At 44.0% G+C, this 8,852-nt stretch overlaps 1 long non-coding RNA gene across 1 annotated transcript; it reads right to left on the bottom strand.

Annotated features, from left to right (window-relative positions):
• Positions 1–3,799: 3,799 nt before the first annotated feature.
• Positions 3,800–4,788, bottom strand: LOC145722314 (uncharacterized). Its single transcript, XR_014146478.1, has 2 exons — positions 4,562–4,788; positions 3,800–4,142 (listed from the first exon to the last, which is right to left on the bottom strand). It is a non-coding gene; the product is annotated as an uncharacterized LOC145722314 (long non-coding RNA).
• Positions 4,789–8,852: the final 4,064 nt, after the last annotated feature.

The following is an 8,852-nucleotide window of genomic DNA, read 5'->3' as shown; positions in this document are numbered from 1 at the left end:
TTAGTGTATAAGAAAGCAACTGATTTCTGTGCACTGATTTTGTATCTTGCCACATTACTGAATTGCTGTATGAGTTCTAGTAATTTTGGGGGTGGAGTCTTTTGGGTTTTCCGCATAAAGTATCATGTCATCTGCGAAAAGAGAGAGTTTAACTTCTTCTTTGCCAATTTGAATACCTTTTATTTCTTTTTGTTGTCTGATTGCTGTTGCTAGGACTTCTAGTACTATGTTGAACAATAGTGGCGAGAGTGGGCATCCTTGACGTGTTCCTGATCTTAAGGGAAAGGCTCTCAGCTTTTCCCCATTGAGGATGATATTTGCTGTGGGTTTTTCAAAGATGGATTTTATGAACTTGAGGAATGTTCCCTCTATCCCTATACTCTGAAGAGTCTGAAGAGTTTTAATCAGGAAAGGATGCTATATTTTGTCAAATGCTTTTTCTGCATTAATTGAGAGGACCATATGGTTCTTCTCTCTCCTCTTATTAATGTGTTCTATCACATTGATTGATTTGCGAATGTTGAACCACCCTTGCATCCCGGGGATAAATCCCACTTGGTCGTGGTGAATGATCCTTTTAATGTATTGTTGGATCCTGTTAGCTAGGATTTTGTTGAGGATTTTGGAATGAACTTGTGGGACTTCATCAAGATAAAAAGCTTCTGCACAGCAAAGGAAAGAGTCAATAAAACAAAGAGGCAAACCACAGAATGGGAGAAGATACTTGCAAATGACACTACAGATAAAGGGCTGGTATCCAAGATCTATAAAGAACTTCTCAAACTCAACACCCAAAAAACAAATAATCAAGTCAAAAAATGGGCAGAAGACATGAAAAGACACTTCTCTGAAGAAGACATACAAATGGCTAACAGACACATGAAAAAATGTTCATCATCATTAACCATCAGGGAAATCCAAATCAAAACCACACTGAGATACCACCTTACACCAGTTAGAATGGCAAAAATGGACAGGGAAAGAAACAACAAATGTTGGAGAGGTTGTGGAGAAAGGGGAACCCTCTTACACTGTTGGTGGGAATGCAAGTTGGTACAGCCACTTTGGAAAACAGTGTGGAGGTTCCTCAAAAAATTAAAAATAGAGCTACCCTATGACCCAGCAATTTCACTCCTGGGTATTTACCCCCAAAGACACAGATGTAGTGAAAAGAAGGGCCATATGCACCCCAATGTTCATAGCAGCAATGTCCGCAATAGCCAAACTGTGGAAAGAGCCGAGATGCCCTTCGACAGACGAATGGATAAAGAAGATGTGGTCCATATATACAAGGGAATACTACTCAGCCATCAGAAAGAATGAACACCCAACTTTTACAGCAACATGGATGGGACTGGAGGAGATTATGCTAAGTGAAATAAGTCAAGCAGAGAAAGTCAATTATCATATGGTTTCACTTATTTGAGGAACATAAGGAATAGCATGGAGGACATTAGGAGAAGGAAGGGAAAAATGAAGGCGGGGAAATCGGAGGGAGAGATGAACCATGAGAGACTATGGACTCTGAGAAACAAACAGGGTTTTAGAGGGGAGGGCAGTGGGGGATGGGTTAGCCCGGTGATGGATATTAAGGAGGACACGTACTGCATGGAGCACTGAGTGTTATACAAAAACAACAGTTCATGGATCACCACATCAAAAACTAATGATGTATTGTATGGTGACTAGCATAACATAATAAAATAAAATAAAATAAAAGTGTTGGGGAAAAAATTTTTTAAAAAATGAAATATTCATTTATGTTAAAGAATTAGGGGATTTCACATAGAAATGCAAAGTTTCAACTTCTCTTGGGAAAATTGGGAGAGTTGGAAATGTTGGACCTGTATGTTCACATGGCAACAGTTGGCAACAGCAAAGTCGACCTGATCCCCTCAGTGGAATAAGTGTGCTCTTACTGTTTTGCCATGGTCCCCACCCCACTCTATTGCCTTACACCCTGCCCATGTTACTCATTCATTTTATCTCCTTCTCTAGGCAGTTGAGTTTGCCACTCCCGCTAGAGTGACCAGATAAAAACCGGAACGTCCAGTTAAATTTGAACTTCAAATAAGCAACAAGTAATTTTTTAGTATAAGCATGACCCAAGTATTGCTGAGCACCCTGTATTTTTATTTGCTAAATCTATCAACTCTAACCCCAGGTTTCCAGCTCTCGATAGCCTGGCCTCCCCCCATTCCAACTTTATCTCTCATTGATTTCCTTTATGCTTTGGCCACCAGTTTCCTGAACATGTTATTTGCATTCTTCCTCTGTCTTGGAGATCCCACCCCCCTGTTCCTCTCCACTCACCTAAGATTAAATCAGTACCTTTTAAGACCAAGTTGAAGTTCCAGCTCCTACAGAAATTTTCTCTGCCTTGGGGACCACTTCTTCCTCCTTATTCCCATAGCACTATTGATAGAACTCACTTACTTGTAAAATAGTACTCACTTACTTTGATAGAACTCACTTACTTGTAAAGTGCTAAGTATTTTTGTATTTTTATTTGCTCATTTTGAACTTCAGTGTTACTTAGCACTTTACAAGTAAGACATCTCCCCCACTAGATTATAACCTTTAAATTTTTATTATTATTGTGCCCTAACAAACACTTTGAATGTAGGACACAGTTGGTTGCTAGGAGTATCTAAGATGTGACATGTAAAGACGCTGTATCACTTAGCTTTTCACAACAAACTACCCCAAAACTTAGTGACTTAAAATAACAAATATTTATTATAGTTCATGATTCTGTGGGTTGGTTGGGTGGTTCTTCTGGTCTGGCTGGTTTGGTTGGGGCTAGATGGTCTGGGATGGCCTCATTTGTATATCTGGGGGCCTCAAGTGGAATGCTGGACCAAGGGGTGGCCAGAGCCTCTTTCCATATAGTGCCTTTCATCCTCAGTGAGGCAGGACCAGGCTTGCTCACCTGGTGATACAGAGTTCCCACCAGCAAGAGCCTCTTCCTTGTCAAATTTGCTAGTGTCCCATTTGTCAGATAAGGTCATACAGCCAAGCCCAGATTCAGCAGATAGAGAAACAGACTCTGCTGCTTATGGGAAAAGGATAGAATCACATTGCAGAGGCATGTATGCAGGGAGACAAGAACAAATGGGAGGCTATTACCGCAATAATCTACTTCACGTGATAATGAGAACCCAGTTCCAGTGTGTGTAAAAATTCATTTCAACTCAAGAAGTATGCTTCTGTTCAATCTTGGTCTCTGCGTGTCAGTAAAACTGGACTTCTAGAATGCCAAACTCCTTCCCCCAGGAGCCTCTTCTGTGCTGTCTCCTCTGCTTGGAATGCTCGTCCCCACCTCCTTGCCAGGCTAATTACTACATTTCCTTCAAGTCCTTTCCTAAAGTCACTTCCTTATGGGGAGCCTCCCTGACTCTTCAGAGCAGTCCAGGTCTCTTGTTCTGCATACTCAGAGCACCGTGGGTTCTGCCTTCACCACAGTTGCCGCCACTGTTAGGAATTACTTTGTTGTGTGCTTATTTAATGTCATTTCTCCCTCTCAGCAGAAAGCGCTCCTGGGCAGAGACCAGGTCTATCTTGTTCGATGTCAAATCCCCAGCATCTAGCACCATGCCTAGCACAGAGTAGCTGCTCAGTAGTGGAAGAATGAGTGAATGAACATACACACAAATGGCCTCCAATTGGCTCAGTGTGGAACAGAGCTGTTCAGAGCACGCTGAACTCTGTCGGGGTGGAAGGCAGGGGAAACTGCAATCAGCTGGGGAGAGAAGAATAGGTTGCGCAAAATTATCCAAGAACAACTCAGGACCAAATAGAGGGTTAAATGCCAGGTGCTGGACTGTAATTGCCGTGGGAGATGAGGACAAAGAGATCAGGCCAGGCCAGCTGGTTACAGAAGGCTTCACAGAGGAGGCCGCATGGGAACGAGGCCCGGGGAAGGAACAGGATTTGGATGTGATGAAATGAGGGAAGGAGGCTAATAAGTCAAGGTCACGAGTTTGAGCCTCTGTAGCTCCTGTTCTACTGGTATCCTCATAAACTCTTACAAGAGGGAACAAGCAGGAGGAGTGAGGATGGTTGGGCGGAGCCATTCCCACTATCACTGAACCAGCTCTAGAAGATGATGTTTCAGAGGACATTGCCAAGTTGAGCGTCATCTACACACATAAAAACAAAAAACAAAAAACAGCTCATTCAGAGCTCAGACTCCCCTGAGCCAATACAAGAGAACAACAGTAAACATCTGCTTCTGCTCTTCTGGTGACATTGTGGTCTAGATGCTCTCTCTCCCTCTCTTTCATGTTTAACTATTTATTATAACAACTTCCAAACATAACATAGTTCTTTCATCTCCCTCCCTCTCCAACCCTTCTTTCCCCTAAAGCATTTTAAAGCAAATCCCAGATACCATGTCATAACCCTCCTAAATAATTCAGTATGCATCTCGAAAAGAAATTAGGGCATTTTCTTACATAACCACAACACCTGTTACACACCCCGCAAAATAAAGCATGATTCCTCAATATCATTTAATACCCAGTCCATATTCAATGTTTCTTGATCATCAAACACTTACCTTTTTACAGTTGGTTTAGTTGAATCAGGATCTAAACAAAGCCCACACATTAATTTGGTCAACATTTCTCTTAAATCTCTTTTAATCTAGACTACTGTTAAATTAATTAAACCAGGAGACCATTAGACTTATGTGGCTCTGATGTCCTGGCAGCCTACGGAAGCAAACCCAAAATCTAAGCCTGTAAATGCCTCAAGGTTATGAAATCAAAACACTAAGGACAACCAATCACAAGCAGCTTACTCGGCTTTAAGCTACGGCCAGTCAAATAATTTTTTCTTTGTTTTTGTACTTTTCTACATATAAATCTTTCCTCCTGTTGGTGGAGCACTCCTAACCACTTCTGGTTTGGTGCTGCCTAATCCAAATTGATCTTTGTTTAAAGAAACTCCTAAACAGTTTAACATGCCTCAGTTTATCTTGTAACACTATGGACATTCCCTTTTAATCAGGAGTCTCTTTGCTGACAACCCACCTCTGCCTCACTGCCTTTATCTTGCTCCTGGATGGGCAGGGAGCTGAAAGATTAAGATCTCAGTTTGAGGAGAGGGTGGGAGGGATGGAGTGAGTATCAGCGTCAAAGATCTTATGAAAAAAAAGATTCGAATTGGCTTCAGGGGAAGCAGATTAAGATAAGAGACTCTTAAAAAACTGGATTTGTCCTGCATGCTCTCTTAACACCTAAGCATGAGAGGAATTTACGGAAATATTTTTTTGAGATTTTATTTATTTATTTAGAGAGAGAGAGAGAGAGCAGGGGGAGGGGCAGCGGGAGAGAGAGAGAGAGAGAATATCAAGCATGTTCCACGCTCAGCACAGAGCCCAACACAGGGCTTGATCTCAGGACCCTGAAATCATGACACTCAACCGACTGAGTCACCCAGGCGCCCCAAATTTATGGAGATATAAGAGTCTGAGTCCCGCAAGCAAGAAAGGGAGAGTGAGTGAAAGGAAATCATAGAAACACAGGCAGGATGGACAACATAGAAACACAGGCAGGACCCGCTACATCATTTGCAGGGCTCTGTGCAAAGTAACGATCCCAGGATCCTTGTTCAAAAATTATTAGGAATTCCAAGATGGTGACAGAAGAGCGTAAACCAAGCAGGTCCTTCTGAGCACAGAGAGCTGTGTGACTGCACAGCCACCAGCCCAATGAAGCTGGCCCCGACAGAGTCCAGGCCCAGGGAGGAGTTCTACAAGGCAATGCTTTACCAAGCTGTGTTTCATTTGCATTTCAGAGACCTGCAAAGGCAGTGGGAATCATTTCCACATCTGGTAGCCACCGCCAGCCGCTCAGACTTACCAGGATGCTTATGAGTAGTGAATGGCTTTAGGAAGGTCACAGAGATCGGTGCTACATAGCTCTCAAATCATGGATAGTGATAGGTCTGGATCCCCTAAAGGCTAGTCAACATGAGCACAGGCTTTAGAGTCAGAATGCCTGGTTTCATAACCAGACTCCATCATTTATTGGTTATTGTGAAACCTTGGTCAAGTCACTTGACTTCTCTGGGCTTCTGCGTCCGCATCCATAAAATGGGGCTAATAAAAGTACCTACCTCATAGAGTTGTTTGAGAATTAAGTTAGTTGACTTTGCTGGACTGTGGCGAGCATTATACGTGTTTGTTAAAAGAAATCCAGAAGCTAGAGTTGGAAGGGTCCAGACAGAGCTCTGGTAACAGTGCTCCCTGCAGGGGAGCTCTTCTGATAGAAGACTGTGCCCGGCATCCTCATTGTTCTCCCCAACAACTTACACAAGGGTCATCAATTCATTGAGTATTTATTCAGCATCTGCTATGTGTCAGGCACTTACTGAGTGGAGAGCGAACCACACATGGTCCTTGTCCTTCTGGTACTGGTCACCTAGAAAAGGGAGGGTTCCACCTGCCGAGTCAAGTCCTGCCAGGGTCTGGTGCCAGGCCTGGCTCTAGGCTCTCTACTTGCAGCCCACCACCAAGGCAGTTCTGTGGCTGGTGAGCAAGATTTAACTTCAGTATCTTGATTCCTTGTTATCAATCTGCTTTATAATATTTTGTTTTAACCAAGCCCCTGCTTGATAGTTCAGAATTCCCTTTATGAGATCCAATAGTTTATTTCCTGCCCCAGGACCTAGACCCCCAGCTTGAGGTCCCATACCTGTTGAAACCCCAAGATACTGTTGGCCTCCTCGCTGACTGCCTAGGAAATGCTCCTGGTTTCTTGGACTAGGGTGAGCCCACCTTTGGTTAACCTTCCTAGGCTGGCCCGGACCCACGTGTGTCCATCTATCCAGCAAGTGGTCCCAGACCTTGCCCTCTTATTCTCAACTCCTCACCACTGCTTGACTCTGAACAGCTGTGTGGATTTGGATTCCTATCTCAAACACTCCATTCCAAGCATGTGAAGAATATGGGCAAGAGAGGCTGTGGGAGGGGGCCTTTACCAATGTCAATCTGACATGGAAACCAGACTCCTTCCCATCAACTAACAAATACTTGGCCCTCTACCAAAGCCTTTGAGGGGTAGTTTGTGTCAGGATGGCTACGGAGGATAAGACGGGGTCATAGAGGGGGAGGGAGAGCGATGGTAGAGACACCAGCTGCTTTCCCATTGGCTCGCTCCAACCCTGAGGCCACTTGGATGCTGTTCCAGCCGGCAGCTCAGGAACACTGTCTCGCACACCACCATCCTGGCCAAAGGCCTCCAGGCAACTGGACTCTTCAGGTAGCTGGTGATACAAAGAAGTGGCAGGTGGAAGCTACGTGAGAGTTTTTCTACATATCCTTCTCCTTCTCCAGATCTGCATTTTAGAACTTCTGAAATAGTGAAACTAAAAAAATAAATAAATAAATGAAAGAAAAAAAAAGTTTCTCCAACGTCACTTTGAAAGAAGCAGTGTATATGAATTTCCCCACTTAGGGCCATAGGGCCATGGTAAGGTAGAGAGCTACCAGCCTTGTTGATAAAGTATTATTGGGACAGCAGAAAACCAGACACTGAAAGGATTATCCCCAGAAAAATCAAAGAGGACTTCAATTTATAAATCTGAATCCTTTGGCCCTGGGAAGGGAAACAGCCCAGCCTGGAAAGGGGCCCAGCAGAAGGACAGACAATGGAGAAGGTGGCCAGGGCCCAGGGCCAGGCCTTTTTATTCTATTAGCCCGTGGCTTCCCTACAACCTCTGAATATAGAGCATTCATCTTGCAGAAACGCTGGGCTTCTTAACAGGGGATAAATGAAGTCAGTCTTTGGCTACATTTTCTCTATGAACGAAGAGACTTTAAAATAATTGGTGTTGGTGTCCTAAAGGACCAGTTGACTAATCAACAATAGTTCCTAAACAAAACCAAAGGCTGGTCAGGGCAGAGAGGGGGTAAAAAGTGTTACTTCCTGAAAACATATTATAGTTTCAAAGGACAAATTTTTTCAATCTTACCAAATATATATAATATATATATATGAGAGAAGTAACAATTTACAGACGATATAGGATACAGGGTTCTGAGATGGCAGGAATGTTTCCTGGCGGGAGTCTGGGAAGACTTAGGAAAGGCATAATTTGAGCCTGGCCTTGCTGGCTGGGGAAGATCTAGATTCTAGATTCCATCCATGTGATGAAGCACCTACTGGGTGCCAGGCACTGTGCTAAAAACCGGGAACACAAAGATGAGCATGGTTTGGACTCCGTCCTCAAGGAAGGGCTCACAGTCTATGAGGGCAGCAGGTGTGTGAACAGAGGACAGAGCTGAGCCCTAGAAAAACGTGTGATGTTTGGGTGGCTGGGGAAGGAAGCTGGGGGCATGGAGAGAAAGTGTGTAAATGTGTGTGTGTGTGTGTGTGGCATCTGGGGTGTGGAGAGAGAGAAAGAAGGTAGTTCTGGGGGGGCTCCATTGAGGATGGAACATTCGAGCTGAGTCTTGAAACTTCAGTATAGTCTGTGGACTCAGAGGAATGACATTCTAGATAGGGGGACAGTGAGTGGGAAGGCATGGACAGAGACCACCAGGGTAATAATTTAGAGAAATTCAGTGTAATTCTGTTCTGTGTAACTGGAACAAAGGATGCATGTGGGGTGTGATAGCAGCTGAGTCTGGGAAAAGGGGGCAATTGAAAGATCCTGAAGTCCTTCCGTGCCAAATTGTATGCAATTTTATCATGTGGGGGATCTGGAGTCATCCACAAGTTTTAAGTAGGAAAGAAATGGGCTCATGCTTACGTTTAGAAAGATCTGAGAGAATGGAGTCTTGGAGCTCAGAGAAGCCAGAGGAAGGGGATCGGAGTTGGGGGTTGGTGGGTGGGATGGGGGAC

Source organism: Leptonychotes weddellii, chromosome 6 (genome assembly GCF_054177405.1).
Source record: "Leptonychotes weddellii isolate Sample4059 chromosome 6, ASM5417740v2, whole genome shotgun sequence".
NCBI classification, from domain to species: domain Eukaryota; kingdom Metazoa; phylum Chordata; class Mammalia; order Carnivora; family Phocidae; genus Leptonychotes; species Leptonychotes weddellii.
The sequence above is the reverse complement of the archived record's forward strand: the minus strand, read 5'-3'. Positions and strand labels throughout refer to the sequence as shown.